The sequence below is a fragment of the Rhinoderma darwinii genome, chromosome 4, assembly GCF_050947455.1.
Source record: "Rhinoderma darwinii isolate aRhiDar2 chromosome 4, aRhiDar2.hap1, whole genome shotgun sequence".
NCBI lineage: Eukaryota > Metazoa > Chordata > Amphibia > Anura > Rhinodermatidae > Rhinoderma > Rhinoderma darwinii.
In genome coordinates this window covers 238,411,754-238,429,802 of record NC_134690.1, presented here as the reverse complement: position 1 = coordinate 238,429,802, position 18,049 = coordinate 238,411,754, and the positions used below count along the sequence as shown (strand labels likewise).

Sequence of the window (18,049 nt, the reverse complement as noted above, 5' to 3'; positions counted from 1 at the left end):
TGAAAGTCGTGAGGAACATTTCGTTATGTAGAGAATAACGTTTATTTGCGGATATTGAATATCCCCTTAATGTAAACCTGACATTTCAAATGTGTGGGGCTGTTAACTGCACTCCCGTAACCTCTTAATGAACCAGCCTATTTTAGACCTTAATGACCAAGCTATTTTTTCAGTTTTTCCATCATCTCATTCAAAGAGCTCTAACTTTTTTATTTTTGCATCGACATAGCTGTATAAGGTTTTGTTTTTTGCGGGACAAGTTGTAATTTTTAACAGCACCATTTTTTGGTAAATAGAATTTATTGATTAACATTTATTAACTTTTTTTTGGGGGGGGGTAGAAAAAAACCTGCAATTTCGCCACACTTTTTTGCGTCCTAAATTTACGCCATTTACCATGTGATATAAATAACACTAACTTTATTCAGCTAGTTGTTGCGATTGCAACGATACCAAATTCATATAGATTTTGTATGTTTTACTACTTTTACACAGTAGAAACACTTTTTTTTCAAAATTATTTGTTTTTGTGTCTCCATATTTGAAGAGCCATAGCTTTTTTATTTTTTTGCCGATGCAATTGTAGGTGGGCTTTTTTTTGCGGGACGACTTGTAGTTTTTATTGGTACCATTTTGGAGTAGATGCAACTTTTTGATCACTTTCTGTACCATTTTTTTAAGGCAGGATTCAAAGAAAACAGCAATTTTTGCATGGTTTTTTATTTTATTTTTACGACGTTCACCGTGCGGGTTAAATGATGTACTAACTTTATAGTTGGGGTCGTTACAGACACAGCGATACCAAATATGTGTAACTTTTTTACTTTATTTTGTTTTTTTAATAATAAAGCGATTTGTAAGGGGAAAAAGTGGGTTTTTCATTTTTTTTTCACTTTTGATGAAACTTTTTTTTAACTTTTTTACTCGTCCCACTAGGGGACTTCACTATGCAATTTCCCGATCACATTTAAGGCATGGTGGCGTATTTCTGAGGACACTATCCGCATCAATGCCGCATATAATATGCGTTGCAGATTCCTTTGCGCCTTTGCCTAAAATGTGCAGTAAATTGCTGCGGATTAGTCATTGCGGATTCAGGTGAAGAGTACTTCCTGCTCTTTTTTAAAACATTCCATCTCAGTCTGGCTATAGACCTCGAAACACATAGGTCCAGCCAGAATGATGAAATATCCTGTTCGTAAAAGCAATCCGCAACGCAACACACATAACATCTGCGGATTTCATTGCGTAACTTTGCAACTCCATTGAAGTCAATGGAGAAATTCCGCCACAAGCACGTATCAAGTCCACAACAGCCAGTGTATGCTGCGGATACCAAATCCGCACCATAGTCTATGGTCCGCAGCGGAGCTGTCCGCAAGATCTGCACAAAGACAGCTAAAAAGGTGTGGAAACCAATGGACAGACTGTCTGCTGTGGATTTCCAGTGCGGACTGTCCGCAGCGGAATTCCTCAGCAATTCCGCCACGTGTGAACATGCCCTTATAATACACTGCAATACTTCTGTATTGCAGTGCATTATGCCTGTCCGTGCAAAACGGACAGGCATCTGCTAGGCCATGCCTCTTGCAGTACCTAGCTGGCGTACATCACAGGCAGACCTGGGCGCCTTTATTAGGCCCCCGGCTGCCATCGGAGACACAGACACTCGGCGATCTTATTGCCGGGTGTCGGTGGGAGAGAGAGGGAAGCTCCCTGCCTCTCTCCAAAACAACTCAGATGCGGCGCATGCTTTTGAGCACCGCATCTGAGGGGTTAAACGGGTGAGATTGATACTTATATCGATCTCACCGTTAGAGCAGGGACGCCCCCAGATCTCAGCTGAGAGCAGGGACATTTACTGGCTCCATGCTCTGATTATTTATTCCGATGCAGCGCCGTAAAAAGGCTATTGCATCGAAATAAAACCTGTTAGTGGCCGCCGTAAAAACACTATGGGGCGGTCACTAACGGGTTAATGACAAAAACGATGTTTGTATCTCAGCGTTATTAGCACTAAGTAGAGGAAGAAGCATTGCTGGTTCTTAACAAAATAGCTATTTTTACCTAATGCACTCATTGGGGTAGATTTACTAATACTGATTTAGACAGTGTAAATTTAGACAAGAAAATGTGTCCAATTTATCACAGTGGCACATGCTATTTCTGGGGTCTCAAACTCGGCCGAGTAAGGGCATGACCACACGAGGCGGATTTTCTCCGCAAGTGTCCGCATCAATGCCGCACATAATCCGCATTGCGGATTACGGTGCGTTTTTTGCCAAAGTGCTGCGGATTGCGTTGCGGATTGCGTTGCGGATTTAGTTGCGGATTTTCAAAACAAGTCTTCCCAATTAGGCACTGACCTCATTTGTGAGGTCATTTCCTTGGAGCACGTGCTGGACACACCCATGGCATGTATAAGTGTGGCCCGAAGGAGAAGTGAATCTGCCTGGCAAAGTCTACTAGTCCGAAGTGTTGGCCAATGGCTTAACTTCAGGAGCGACCACTTCAATGACGGCTGCAAAATTTGAATAGGGGGCTGCGCACCATAGTGAGCATTGTCCTTCGTTGGCAATGGCAACGTGTAAGTTATATTTTTGCACCTTCACACGTCCAACGCCAAAGTATATGTTTTTGTCTGCTAATAAGATAGTAACATGTTTCTGGAATTTCCCTCTCCTTTTGTTCACGCAGGCTCAATAAAGAGGCCGTGTCCGACTGTGGGTTGACCCTTTGGTTGCTGTAAGAGCAACCAAAGGTCATTGTGCCTTTTTTGTCGCGAACTAAGAAGGTATATATTTTGGAGAGAATCTTTCATTGTCACTGCCCCTGCGGTTCTGTTGGGTAGGCCAGTCGTGGTGTACCAGTTCGAGATATGTTCTTGTATTTTTTCGTGACTTCTGAAGGGGCCGTGCCTTTGCAATACTCCTGGGTTGCTGGTGTGCAGCCTACCCAGCAGTAATCCGTCTCATGTCCAAACAGTAGGCTATTCTGTCAATGATACTCCTATTGATTGCTAAATTTTGTGTTGGATGTGCTTCCCAAGGCCAAAAAAGGGGCTGGGGGGCCTCAAAAATATCTGCCAGCGCAAACACACAAGTCATATATGCTGCCCGGCGAGTGGATTCCATCCCGCGACAGCGGCCACCAACGGAATACCCGAAAGAATGGTATTCATCCTCCGCCTCCACCCTCCGAATCATGTTGAGCGCTTGTCCCATGACCGTATCGCTTCGTTCCTCTGGGGCCACACGCTTTCGGCCACCCACTCGTTGCCGACGATGGGACGTTTCTGCCGGGGGGGCTGGAGAGGTGTTGCCAGGAGGAACAGCTGGGACCGGGGTTGGCTCGTGGGCTACATCATCCTCCGTCACGTTGGCAGACGAGCCTGCCACGGGCTGCTCCTGCACCTGGGCACGGGCACTCACTCGCGGCGTCCGTGGTGGAATATTGCCGTGAGTTCTGCAAGAAAAAAAAAGTCACTGAGTTTGGTGATTGAGAAGACATTCCCAGGCCTGTTTGTCAGTCGCTAATCTCGTAAACATAGCCTTGTGCCATTCTCCACACACACGAACTGACACCAAGCTTGGGGGGGGGGGGGGGGGGGAACTAAAGAGGCTTTCTCTTCATGAAGAGAATGAGTTACATAAGCAACGCAGAGTGATAGGTGATAATGTGTAAGGTTAAGGGACATTTTCGTGACGACACTGGCCAAAGCAAAGCAAACATGTCCACTGTAAGCGTCAAAGAAGGGAAATTGAAATCCGTTCAATTGGAATCACGTGGTTCATGCGCTCCCTTTTAACCCAGGTGTGTGTGCGAATAGAGACTCACCTTCGTAGCTCCCTGCACGGAATCAGGAAAGCCAGTTCCTCGTAGTGGGCGATCGCTGCGCACCGTGACGGAGAGGAGCCACTTGCTGGTGTTTTGGACACCTGCTTCCGGAATCTGTCGCGGATTGTCCGCCACCTGTTGCGCACATCATTTTCTGTAAAAGGAAGGATGTTTTTTAAATTAGGGCATAGGGGATGAAGTCAGGTGTATTCACATCAATCGCGTCTTATGGCCTGTCCTGAGGAGATATCATCAATGCAACCATATCATTGGGTCCGAACTTTACTAGCCAGTGGTTAGGGCTACGGCTGGGTTCCCACGACCTGTTGCCATGGCAAAAGTAAGCATTTAAGCCCTATAACGGCGCATGCCGATACGCATCAAATACGCTGGCAAAAATCTGCCCATTCATTTTAATGTGCATATGGTTGTCAACGCTTTCAAAACGTACTTCCTGCCGTTAAATGGTGTGTCAAACGCACGATTTCGGAACGTCAAGAGGCCAGTTGCACATACCCTTACAGTCGCAACAAAGTGGTCAACAACTTCGCACGTGCCATAGTGACATGACAGAAGTTGGGCTATGGTTTAGCTAGGCAGGAAAGGCAAAATTAGTGCCTAGAATTGACAGCATGCTAATGATGCAAAACAATGTTAGCAACCAGTGTTTTAAACTATCTGCATTACAAACTATATGCAAACTTACCAAGCACTCCTTGCTCCCTCTCCAGCATCCCATCCCACTCGGGGTACAGACCGCGGCACACGTAGGTCCATCCCGCCTCACGTGCATTCCGGTCGCTATATGCTGCTATAGAGGTGTCCCAGATTTCTGGCCTACTATGCACCTACAAAATAAGTACACAGTGCATATTGCAGTTAGCTCGGTACTCAGGATTCACGTTGGAGCTGTTACATGGTTATCTGCCTTAGAATATGGACATACTGCAGGTGCTTCTAGTGTTAAAGCATACATACTACACCACTTGAAACAACATGACATAAACTTATACATGTACTTACCAGATTTATCAGGGACGAAACCTCCATGTCCATCCGTCTATATCTGGACATTGCAGCCTCAGAGTTTTCTCTCTTCTTTTCAAAAATCCTGTCAGACTGCAAGCCGAAAATGGCGGCTTCCTTTCCTCTACAGAATGATGATGTCATATCCTGCTCCGGCTGGAAATCCGCACCGCAACACACCCGATTTCCGCACCACACATAACATCTGCGGACTTCATTGCGGAATTTAGATTCTCCATTGAAGTCAATGGAGAAATTCCGCCATGAGTCCGCAACCAGTCCGCCACTGGTCCGCAACAGACAGAGCATGCTGCGGACACCAAATTCCGCTCCGCAGCCTATGCTCCGCAGCGGAATTTTACTCAACGTCTAAACGAACACTTCTAAATTAAAGTGGAAGTCAATGGAGAAACGGCTCCGCTTCGGATTAACGCTGCGGAGTGTCCGCAGCGGAATTCAAGTGAAATTCCGCCACGTGTGAACCCAGCCTTAATAGACCGCACATTGATAAAATGGGAAGATGACGGGCCGCATTACTTTCAAATTTGACACAATACAAAATTATTGTTAATCAATTAGTTATTTGAACTACTATAACAATACTACATTACTATAATACTACATTACTATAACAGTACTTCAATACTATAACAATACTACATTACTACAATACTACATTACTATAACAATACTACAATGCTATAACAATACTACATTACTATAATAATACTACATTACTATAACACTACTACATTACTATAATAATACTACATTACTATAATACTACATTACTATAACAATAATACTACAATACTATAATAATACTACATTACTATAACAATATTACATTACTGTAATACTACATTACTATAACAATACTACATTACTATAATACTACTACATTACTATAATAATACTACATTACTATAATACTACTACATTACTATAATAATAATACTACATTACTATAACAATACTACATTACTATAACACTACATTACTATAATACTACATTACTATAACACTACTACACTACTATAACAATACTACATTACTATAATAATACTACATTACTATAACACTACTACATTACTATAATAATGCTACATTACTATAATATACATTACTATAACAATAATACTACAATACTATAATAATACTACATTACTATAACAATACTACATTACTGTAATACTACATTACTATAGCAATACTACATTACTATAATACTACATTATTATAGCAATACTACATTACTATAATACTACATTACTATAATACTACTACATTACTATAATAACACTACATTACTATAATACTACATTACTATAACAGTACTTCAATACTATAACAATACTACATTACTATAATACTACATTACTATAACAATACTACAATGCTATAACAATACTACATTACTATAATAATACTACATTACTATAACACTACTACATTACTATAATAATACTACATTACTATAATACTACATTACTATAACAATAATACTACAATACTATAATAATACTACTTTACTATAACAATATTACATTACTGTAATACTACATTACTATAACAATACTACATTACTATAACACTACATTACTATAATAATACTACATTACTATAATACTACTACATTACTATAATAATACTACATTACTATAACAATACTACATTACTATAACACTACATTACTATAATAATACTACATTACTATAATACTACTACATTACTATAACAATACTACATTACTATAACACTACATTACTATAATACTACATTACTATAACACTACTACACTACTATAACAATACTACATTACTATAATAATACTACATTACTATAACACTACTACATTACTATAATAATACTACATTACTATAATATACATTACTATAACAATAATACTACAATACTATAATAATACTACATTACTATAACAATACTACATTACTGTAATACTACATTACTATAGCAATACTACATTACTATAATACTACATTATTATAGCAATACTACATTACTATAATACTACATTACTATAATACTACTACATTACTATAATAATACTACATTTCTATAACACTATTACATTACTATAATAATACTACATTACTATAACATTACTATAATAATACTACATAACTATAACACTACTACATTACTATAATAACACTACATTACTATAATACTACATTACTATAACAATAATACTACAATACTATAATAATACTACATTACTATAACAATATTACATTACTATAATACTACTACATTACTATAATAATACTACATTACTATAATACTACTACATTACTATAATAATACTACATTACTATAACAATACTACATTACTATAACACTACATTACTATAGTAATACTACATTACTATAATACTACTACATTACTATAATACTACTACATTACTATAATAATACATTACTATAATAATAATACTACATTACTATAACAATACTACATTACTATAACACTACATTACTATAATACTACATTACTATAACACTACTACACTACTATAACAATACTACATTACTATAATAATACTACATTACTATAACACTACTACATTACTATAATAATACTACATTACTATAATATACATTACTATAACAATAATACTACAATACTATAATAATACTACATTACTATAACAATACTACATTACTGTAATACTACATTACTATAGCAATACTACATTACTATAATACTACATTATTATAGCAATACTACATTACTATAATACTACATTACTATAATACTACTACATTACTATAATAATACCACATTTCTATAACACTATTACATTACTATAACAATACTACATTACTATAATAATACATTACTATAATAATACTACATTACTATAACATTACTATAATAATACTACATAACTATAACACTACTACATTACTATAATAATACTACATTACTATAATACTACATTACTATATCAATAATACTACAATACTATAACAATACTACATTACTAGAACAATACATTACTGTAATACTACATTACTATAATAATGCCACAGTGCTCTCTGTAGATAATGCCATAGTGCCCTCTGTAGATAATGCCACAATGCCCTATAATGCCCACACACATGTAGATAGTGCTACACACACCCCTTTGTATATAGTGCCAAACACACACCTTTGTAGATAGTGCCTAACACACCCCTTAGTAGATAGTGCCACCCCCCTATAGATAGCTTCATTGGGGCTCCTAGGAATGGAATCCCCAGCCAGAGTGCTCTGGCCAAGGGAGTCCTCTGCTGGAGGAGCCCCTGAAGTCACTGTCCAAATATGGACAGTGACGTCAGGGGATCCTCCTGGACTGGTTTCCCCGGCCAGAGCTTTGCCGACGCTCAGGCCGGGGATTCCTTTGCTGGAGGAGCCCCTGAAGTCACTGTCCATATATGGCATGCTCCTCCTTCGTGCCCCGCGAGCCGCAGATGACAGCCTCAAGGGCCGCATGCGCCCTGTGTGCCACGTGTTTGAGACCCCTGTGCTATATGATACATTGGCTAGACATGTTTTGACACTTTTGTCTTTCTTATACCACCTCTTGGTTCACTTAGTTCCTGACAGTATTTTTCAGCAAAATTGTGAGGCACGGCTGCGCCTCTTAAGCCCAGCCCTCTATCTGCTAGACCACATCTGTTTTCATCTAATCCATGTCCCCTTGTCGAGCAAGGTGTAAAAAGTGTCTAAAACAGTTAATAAATGTGATGAAAGACATGTGTACCAGAATTCTGAAACAATTTGAGCCAGAAGCCTGGAGCATTTTGAATTGTCAGGGTATGGTCCTTCGTAGCGGCGTCCGAATGTGGCTGAAACCCCACTTACTTGCGGTGGTCAATGGTGGCATGATTTATCCAGGTATTACCAGCAAAATCGTGCGGCCATTGGCCACCGCAAGTGAGAAGGTTTCATCTGCATACGTGGGTCCATACACTAAATCTGCCCCAATATCACTAGCCTATCAACTAGTAATCAATTGGGCACAGGTAACGACCCAAGACGTGACACTGCTGTTTTGGAAGACATAAGTGTATCTAGTGTTAGGGCATGGCCAGACGTGGCGGAATTGCTGTGGAATTCCGCTGCGGACAGTCCGCAGTGGAATTCTCCAGAGGCCGTTTTTTACAGTTGAATCAATACATTTTTAGGCAAGTTAGTTCAGACGTTGCGGAAAACTCCACTGCGGACCATAGGCTGCGGTGCGGAATTTTCCCTCCGTAGCATGCACTGTCTGTTGTGGAGAAGAAGCGGAATTTCACTGCAGATTGCAAAAAATGAAATCTGTGGCAAGTCCGCTGTCTTTTCTGCAACGTCTGAATTACCTGTCAAATATGCAAATGTTGGTGCAGATTCGTTGCGTTAATGCCCCAAATCTGCACCAACATTTGCAGTGGAAAAACTCTGCCACGTCTGGCCATGCCCTTACAAATGGGGAATCAGAGAATACATTATTTGGCGCTGTTCTATTTAACCCCTTTTCGCCGCAGCCATTTTTCAGATTTTCAATTTCATTTTTTCCTTTCCACTTTCCAAAAGCCATAACTTTTTAATTTTTCTGTCGATATAGTCCTATGAGGGCTTGATTTTTGCGGAACGAGTTTTACATTTTCGTAGCACCTTTTGTATTATATAATGTACTAGGAAACAGGAAAAAAATTATTTGTTGTGTAGAAAATGAAAATAACAGCAATTCCAACAATTCCATTGTTATTTGCGCTTCGTTTTTACGGAATTCACCGTACAACTAAAACGACATGTTAACTTTATTCTGCGAGTCAATTTGATTACGGTGATACCAAATTTATATAGTTTTTTCTATATTTTACTACTTTTACAAGGAAAAAGCTGAAAATAAAATTTATTTTGTGTCGCCAAATTCTGCTGAGAGCCATAACTTTTTTATTTGTCCGTCGATTAAGTGGTATGGGGCTTATTTTTTGCGGGATAAGCAGTAGTTTTTAATGCTACAATTTTGGTGTACATGTAAGGTTTTTATCACTTTTTATTCCATTTTATGTGGGAGATGTGGTGACCAAAAAAATAGCGATTCTAGCGTTTTTAGTTTTTTTTATGGCGCACACATAGTTAAGACTTTTACGGATGCGGTGATATCAATGATGTTTATTTATTTTTTTTACAATGCTTTAGAGATAAATTTTTTAAAAAATTTTTTGAACATAAAAAACACTTTATTCAACTGATTTTTACTTTTTTTTATTAGTCGAGCTAGGAGACATGAACCAGCGATCGTTTGATCGCTTGCACTATATACTGCAATACTATTGTATTACAGTATATCCTCTTTCTGACAGGCTTCTATTAAGCCCTGCCCGAGTCAGACCTGGGGGCCTTCATTAGGCCCCAGGCTGCCATAGCAACCATCGCCACCCCGTGATTGCATTGCGGGGGGAGCGATGAGCTGTTAGAGGGGGACGCCCCCTTCTTTCTAATAATTGAAATGACGCGGTCGCTATTGACCGCGGCATTTAATGGGTTAAAAGGGTGATCCCGCTCGTTACTCTGAAGTGTCGACTGTAGCATACAGCCGACACCCGCATTGTATGAATGGTCTTGTATTCAGCACATGAGCCCACTCCATACTTCCCCTACCCGGCTATGGCGCATCCATACGTCAAATATCGGGAAGGGGTTAATATTTGAATATGTCATTATTATTTATTTATATATTATTAACCCCTTCCTGCGATTGGGCGTGATTCAAAGTGATTTCCCGCAATAGCGCGTACAGTCACGTCCAAGCTTTAAACTGTCACCGTGTCAATAGACGCGGTGACAGCGTCCTGATCGCAACTATCACAGACTCATGGTACAATCAGAATGGTCCCGTGCCGGCAAGCGCTGCGATTGGCCAGTTAGGAATCTTGTTTTGCCGGCATCTCCGGCTCTCACAAGCTCATTTCTGTCAGAGAGCTTGTCAGAGTCGATTGGCAGTGAGAAGACAGTGAGAAAACAGTGAACAGTATTAAAAAAAAACAGCGATCTGCCCCTTTTGTGCCCACTGACCAGTGATCACCAACTTTGGTGCCCACTGGTTATCAAATATATAAATTCAGTCACCCACAGTGCCCTTCTGCCATGCTGTGATCTGTGCCCATCGATCACCTGTCGCAGTACCCGGTCGCCATCACCCTAATATGTCCCTAGATTGCCCACTGCCCGTGTTCCCTGTTAGGTAGCAATGCCACGTCTCATTTAGTTTTTCCCTTGGTAGGCAGGGTACACTTACTCATCAAATACAACAGGGTCGCTGGTCGGCGGTCTGTTCTCGTTACTCAGTTGGGAGTAGCGGTGTTTATATTTTGTTAAAAAAAAAACATTTAAAAAAAAAAATAGGTAAAAAAAAAAGTTACAAAAAAATTTTGTTAGTTAGGCCTCATGCACACGACAGTATTTTCATCTATCCCGAAATACTGTCAGTAAATACGGTCCGTATTGCATCCATATTCCATCCGTATATACGGATCTGTGAAAAAAAAGGGAGGATGCAAATTATGTCATCAGCATGTTGCATAGCAATGCTTCCTTAAATATGGACGGTATACGGATGCACATCTGTATACCGTCCATATTTATGGAAGCTCCCATAGACTTCTTAATTACTGACAAGAATAGGACAGGTTCTATCATTTTTTTAGCACGGACACCCACCAATAAAAATACTAAAAGGTGTCCGTGGCCAATAGTAATGAATGCGTCCGTAATTACTGTCAGTAATTATTGTCAGTAATTAGTGATGAAAAATACTGCTGTGTGCATGGGGCCTTAGTTAGTAGCTGCACTTTGTAGTCAATTATTCAATGTGGCCAAAAGAGTCTTCTCAGTCGAGGAAGCATTTCAAATGATGTTGTAAAGGATCTGCCAGACACAACTTCTGTGTCGACGCCCATAGTTAATCAGTCTGCACCTGCTTCTATGTCTGTGAGACTGACTCCATCTTCCACCACCCAGGATGGCAGGCTTAGGAGTGGGAGAGCCTATCACAGCCTGGCCAGACGGAGCTAGCTCCCGCCCTCTGTCTAGTTATACCTGCCTTTCCTGTTCCTCCTTTGCTTGTGATTCTTCTCTGCTGGTTTCCTGGCCCTGCTGCAGCTTCTTGAACTACTGATCCTCTGCTTGTGATTGACCTTGGCTTTTCTGACCACTCTTCTGCTCTGCGTTTTTGTACCTCGCTCATCTCCTGGTTTGACTCGGCTCGTTCACTTCGCTTGTTGCTCACGGTGTCCCCGTGGGCAGCTTCCCCATTTCCCTGGCTTCTTTGTACCCTTTTCTGTTTGTCTGTTGTGCACCTATTGAGTGTAGGGACTGTCGCCCAGTTGTACCCCGTCGCCTAGGGCGGGTCGTTGCAAGTAGGCAGGGACTGAGTGGCGGGTAGATTAGGGCTCACCTGTCTATCTCCCTACCCCGACATTACATAATCACAAGCCCATATACCTAGTCTACCCTGGTCCCTGACACTACTATGGACCCCCTTGAGACCCTGGCTCAGCAAATGCAGGGCCTCTCCCTATAGGTCCAGGCCCTGGCTCAGAGGGACAACCAGCCTGATGCTACCCTGGTAGTGCCCCTCACCTCACCTCACCTCAAGTTGCCCGACCGGTTCTCAAGGGACCAGAAGACCTTTTTCTCCTTTCGGGAAAGTTGTAGGCTCTATTTTCGCTTAAAGCCCCACTCCTCTGGTTCTGAGAGCCAGCGGGTGGGTATAATTATGTCCCGGCTCCAGGACGGTCCCCAAGAATGGGCCTTCTCCTTGGCTCCTGACGCCCCTGAACTTTCCTCCGTTGATCTTTTCTTTTCTGCTCTCAGGCTCATTTATGACGAGACAGACAAGACTGCCTTTGCCGAGAGTCAGCTGGTGACCTTACGTCAGGGTAAGAGACCTGTTGAGGAGTATTGTTCTCACTTTAGGAAGTGGTGCGTAGCTTCTCGGTGGAATGACCCTGCCTTAAGGTGCCAGTTCAGATTGGGTCTGTCGAACGCCCTGAAAGACCTGCTAGTTAGCTATCCCTCTTCTGACTCCCTAGATCAGGTTATGGCTTTAGCAGTACGACTTGACCGACGTCTCAGGGAACGACGACTTGAACGAGTTTGTGTTTTCTCCTCTGACTCCCCCATGATGCCTCCCGAGGTTCCGTTGCTTCATTCTTCCACGGAAGACTTGGAGGTACCTATGCAACTCGGGGCCTCCGTGTCCCCCCAACAACGTAGAGAGTTCCGCAGGAAGAATGGTCTCTGCTTCTACTGTGGGGATGACAAGCATCAAGTGAACAACTGTCCTAGGCGTAAGCATAAGCAGCCGGAAGAACTTCCGCGCCTAAGTGACCATCGGGGAGGTCACTTGGGCGCACAGGTATTTCCCGTAAATATGAAACGTAATAAAATCTTGCTTCCCTTTCAGGTCTCTTTTGGTGGTAGGTCTGCTACCGGCAGTGCCTTCGTGGATTCAGGGTCTTCTGCTAATATTATGTCTGTGGAATTTGCTATGTCTCTAGCTATGCCATTAATTGATTTGCCTAAACCTGACCCGGTAGTGGGTATCGACTCCACTCCTCTTGCTAATGGTTATTTTACACAGCATACCCCTGTTTTTGAACTCCTTGTTGGCTCCATGCATTTGAAACAGTGCCCTGTACTGGTGATGCAGGGATTATCGTCCGATTTGGTTTTAGGCCTTCCCTGGTTGCAGTTGCATAATCCCACGTTTGACTGGAATACTGGGGATCTTACCAAATGGGGTAATGAATGCATGACGTCATGTTTTTCTGTTAATTCTATTTCTCTCCCTGAAGAGGTGAACACGCTACCTGAGTTTGTTCAGGACTTCGCTGATGTTTTCTCTAAAGAGGCCTCCGAAGTGTTACCACCTCATAGAGAATACGATTGTGCAATTGATTTGGTACCAGGAGCTAAGCTCCCTAAGGGTAGGATATTTAATCTCTCGTGTCCCGAACGTGAAGCCATGAGAGTGTATATCCAGGAATGCCTGCCCAAGGGTTACATTCGCCCCTCTACTTCTCCGGTAGGTGCTGGCTTCTTCTTCGTAGGGAAGAAGGATGGTGGTCTTAGGCCATGCATTGACTACCGAAACTTGAATAAGGTCACTGTAAGGAACCAGTATCCCCTTCCTTTGATTCCTGATCTCTTCAATCAGGTTCAGGGGGCCCAATGGTTCTCTAAGTTTGATCTACGGGGGGCTTATAACCTTATCCGCATCAAAGAGGGCAATGAGTGGAAGACTGCGTTTAACACGCCCGAAGGTCATTTCGAATACCTCGTCATGCCCTTTGGGTTGTGTAATGCTCCCGCGGTCTTCCAGAATTTCATTAATGAGATTTTAAGAGACTACCTGGGGGTATTTCTTGTAGTGTACCTTGATGACATACTTGCGTTTTCCAAGGACTGGTCCTCCCACATTGAGCATGTCAGGAAGGTGCTCCAGGCCCTTCGGGAAAACAAACTGTTTGCTAAGACCGAAAAATGTGTGTTTGGGGTGCAGGAGATACCGTTTTTGGGTCAAATCCTCACTCCTCATGAATTCCGCATGGACCCCGCCAAGGTCCAGGCTGTGGCGGAATGGGTCCAACCTGCCTCCCTGAAGGCGTTACAGTGCTTCCTGGGGTTCACTAATTATTACAGGAGATTTATTGCTAACTTCTCGGTCATCGCTAAGCCTCTTACGGATCTCACTCGCAAAGGTGCTGATCTCCTCCACTGGCCTCCTGAGGCTGTCCAGGCTTTTGAGGTCCTTAAGAAGTGCTTTATCTCGGCCCCAGTGCTGGTTCAGCCCAACCAAATGGAGCCATTTATCGTGGAGGTTGACGCGTCCGAGGTGGGAGTGTGGGCTGTCTTGTCCCAGGGTACCAGGTCCCTCACCCATCTCCGTCCCTGTGCCTACTTCTCCAGGAAGTTTTCGCCCACTGAGAGTAACTATGATATTGGCAACCGCGAATTCTTAGCCATTAAATGGGCATTTGAAGAGTGGCGCCACTTCCTGGAGGGGGCTAGGCACCAGGTAACGGTCCTTACCGACCACAAGAATCTGATTTTCCTAGAATCTGCCCGGAGGCTAAACCCGAGACAAGCTCGATGGGCGTTATTTTTTACCAGATTCAACTTTTTGGTCACCTATAGGGCTGGGTCTAAAAATATTAAGGCTGATGCACTGTCGCGTAGCTTCATGGCCAGCCCTCCTTCGGAGGAAGATCCTGCTTGTGTTTTGCCTCCAGGTATAATCATTTCCTCTATTGATTCTGATTTAGTCTCTGAAATTGCGGCTGATCAAGGTTCAGCTCCCGGGAACCTTCCTGAGAACAAGCTGTTTGTTCCCCTGCAATTCCGGCTAAGGGTACTTAGGGAAAATCATGATTCTGCACTATCTGGCCAACCAGGCATCCTGGGTACCAAGCACCTCATTGCCAGAAACTATTGGTGGCCTGGGTTGCTCAAAGACATTAAGGCCTACGTCGCCGCTTGTGAAGTTTGTGCTAGGTCCAAGACTCCCAGGTCCCGACCAGCGGGCTTACAATGTTCTTTGCCCATTCCCCAGAGACCTTGGACCCATATCTCCATGGATTTTATCACCGATTTGCCTCCATCTTAAGGCAAGTCGGTGGTGTGGGTTGTAGTAGACCGCTTCAGTAAGATGTGTCACTTTGTGCCCCTCAAGAAACTACCCAATGCCAAGACGTTAGCTACCTTGTTTGTCAAACACATCCTGCGTCTCCATGGGGTCCCTGTCAATATTGTTTCTGACAGAGGGGTACAATTTGTTTCATTGTTTTGGAGAGCCTTCTGTAAAAGTTGGAGATTGATCTGTCCTTCTCCTCTGCCTTCCATCCTGAAACTAATGGCCAAACTGAGAGGACTAATCAGTCTCTAGAACAATATTTAAGGTGTTTTATCTCTGACTGTCAATATGATTGGGTCTCATTCATTCCCCTCTCTGAATTTTCCCATAATAACCGGGTCAGTAACTCATCAGGGGTCTCCCCCTTTTTCTGTAATTTTGGGTTTAATCCATGGTTCTCCTCCGTTTCACCTGGTAGTTCCAACAATCCCGAGGTAGATGTTGTTCATCGGGAACTGTGCACAGTCTGGGCCCAGGTTCATAAAAACCTAGAGGTGTCCCAGAGCATACAAAAGACTCAGGCAGATAGAAGACGTTCTGCTAACCCCTTGTTTGTGGTCGGGGATCTGGTGTGGCTATCGTCAAAAAAATTGCGCCTTAAAGTCCCGTCCAAGAAGTTTGCTCCCCGGTTTATAGGGCCATACAAGGTCATTGAAGTCCTTAACCCTGTCTCCTTCCGACTGGAGTTGCCCCCGTCTTTTCGAGTACATGACGTGTTTCATGCCTCCCTCCTTAAACGCTGCTCCCCGTCCTTGGCTCCCTCGAGGAAACCTCCGGTCCCTGTTCTCACCCCTGAAGGGGTAGAATTCGAGGTGGCCCAGATTGTGGACAGCAGGATGGTCCAAGGCTCCCTCCAGTACCTGGTCCATTGGAGGGGATACGGGCCTGAGGAGAGGACTTGGGTACCTGCCCGGGATGTTCACGCTGGGGTAATGCTCAGGAGGTTCCTCCTTCGTTTCCCCAATAAACCAGATCCACCTAGGAAGGGTCCGGTGGCCCCTCATAAAAGGGGGGGTACTGTAAAGGATCTACCAGACACAACTTCTCTGTCGATGCCCATAGTTAATCAGTCTGTACCTGCTTCTATGTCTGTGAGACTGACTCCATCTTCCACCACCCAGGATGGCAGGCTTAGGAGTGGGAGAGCCTATTACAGCCTGGCCAGACGCAGCTAGCTCCCACCCTCTGTCTATTTATACCTGCCTTTCCTGTTCCTCCTTTGCTTGTGATTCTTCTCTGCTGGTTTCCTGGCCCTGCTGCAGCTTCTTGAACTACTGATCCTCTGCTTGTGATTGACCTTGGCTTTTCTGACCACTCTTCTGCTCTGCGTTTTTGTACCTCGCTCATCTCCTGGTTTGACTCGGCTCGTTCACTTCGCTTGTTGCTCACGGTGCCCCCGTGGGCAGCTTCCCCATTTCCCTGGCTTCTTTGTACCCTTTTCTGTTTGTCTGTTGTGCACCTATTGAGTGTAGGGACCGTCGCCCAGTTGTACCCCGTTGCCAAAATTGGACCCCCACAGATGCAGTGGAATTGCAGAAGTTTTGGGGCTCCTTTTTAAGCCTTGGTCTCGTAAAAAAGCAGAGCATTAGAGACTATTGGTCCCCTGATATTTTATACAACACCCCCCTTTACCGCACAGTAATGACAAGGATGCGATTCGAAGCCATCGTAAAGTTCTTGCATTACAATTTCATACCCCCCAACAAAACAGTTCGGTGGCTGAGTCATTGGTAAGGTCAAGGGTAGACTTCATTTCAGGCACTATCTACCCAATAAAAGAGCCCAGTACGGCATAAAAATTTACAAATTATGTGAAAGTGCCTCCCCAAAAATGTGCTGGGTCAGATACTAAAATTAGGAGAGAACAGAGCTGTCTGCAAGGACAATCTGCTGTTCCCGAAATATAAGGATAAAAGGGACGTCCTTACACTGACCAGCATTCATGACAGCAGCTGCAGCCTTGTCCCAGTATGCAGATCCACCACTCAAGTCTCCAAACCATTTTGTGTACAGGAGTACAACAAATATATGGGTGGCGTTGACCTGTCTGATCAGGTAATAAAGCCATACAGCGCCATGCACAAGACAAAGGTATGGTATAAAAAGCTGTCTGTGCATCTTACACAGATGGCTTTATACAACGCATTTGTCCTCTGCAGATATGCCGGCAGTGGGGATACGTACCTGCAATTTCAGGAAAAGGTCATCAAGTCCCTGATATTTGCTGACCAGGAAGGGGAGGGCAGTTCATCCGGTTCTTCCGTCAGCAGGATAATTCCGGCCAGCATTTCCCCACAGAAATTCCTGAAAAAAATGCTGTGTGTGCGCTAAGTGAGGCATTCGTAAGGACACCACATACCAATGTGAGACATGTCCCACAAAGCCCGGCCTGTGCATGCATTTTCTGTCTCCCATATTGGTCATGACAAATTATTTATTTTTTTACTGACCAGCTCCATTTAAAATTTGCTCATTTAAAATTTGTAAAAAACAAT

The 18,049-nt window shown here is 43.0% G+C and overlaps 1 protein-coding gene across 1 annotated transcript in view; it reads left to right on the top strand.

The window, feature by feature from the left end:
- LOC142761055 (G-protein coupled receptor family C group 6 member A-like) overlaps window positions 1-18,049 on the top strand; it is a 61,217-nt gene that overhangs the window by 10,053 nt on the left and 33,115 nt on the right. The window lies entirely within an intron of this gene.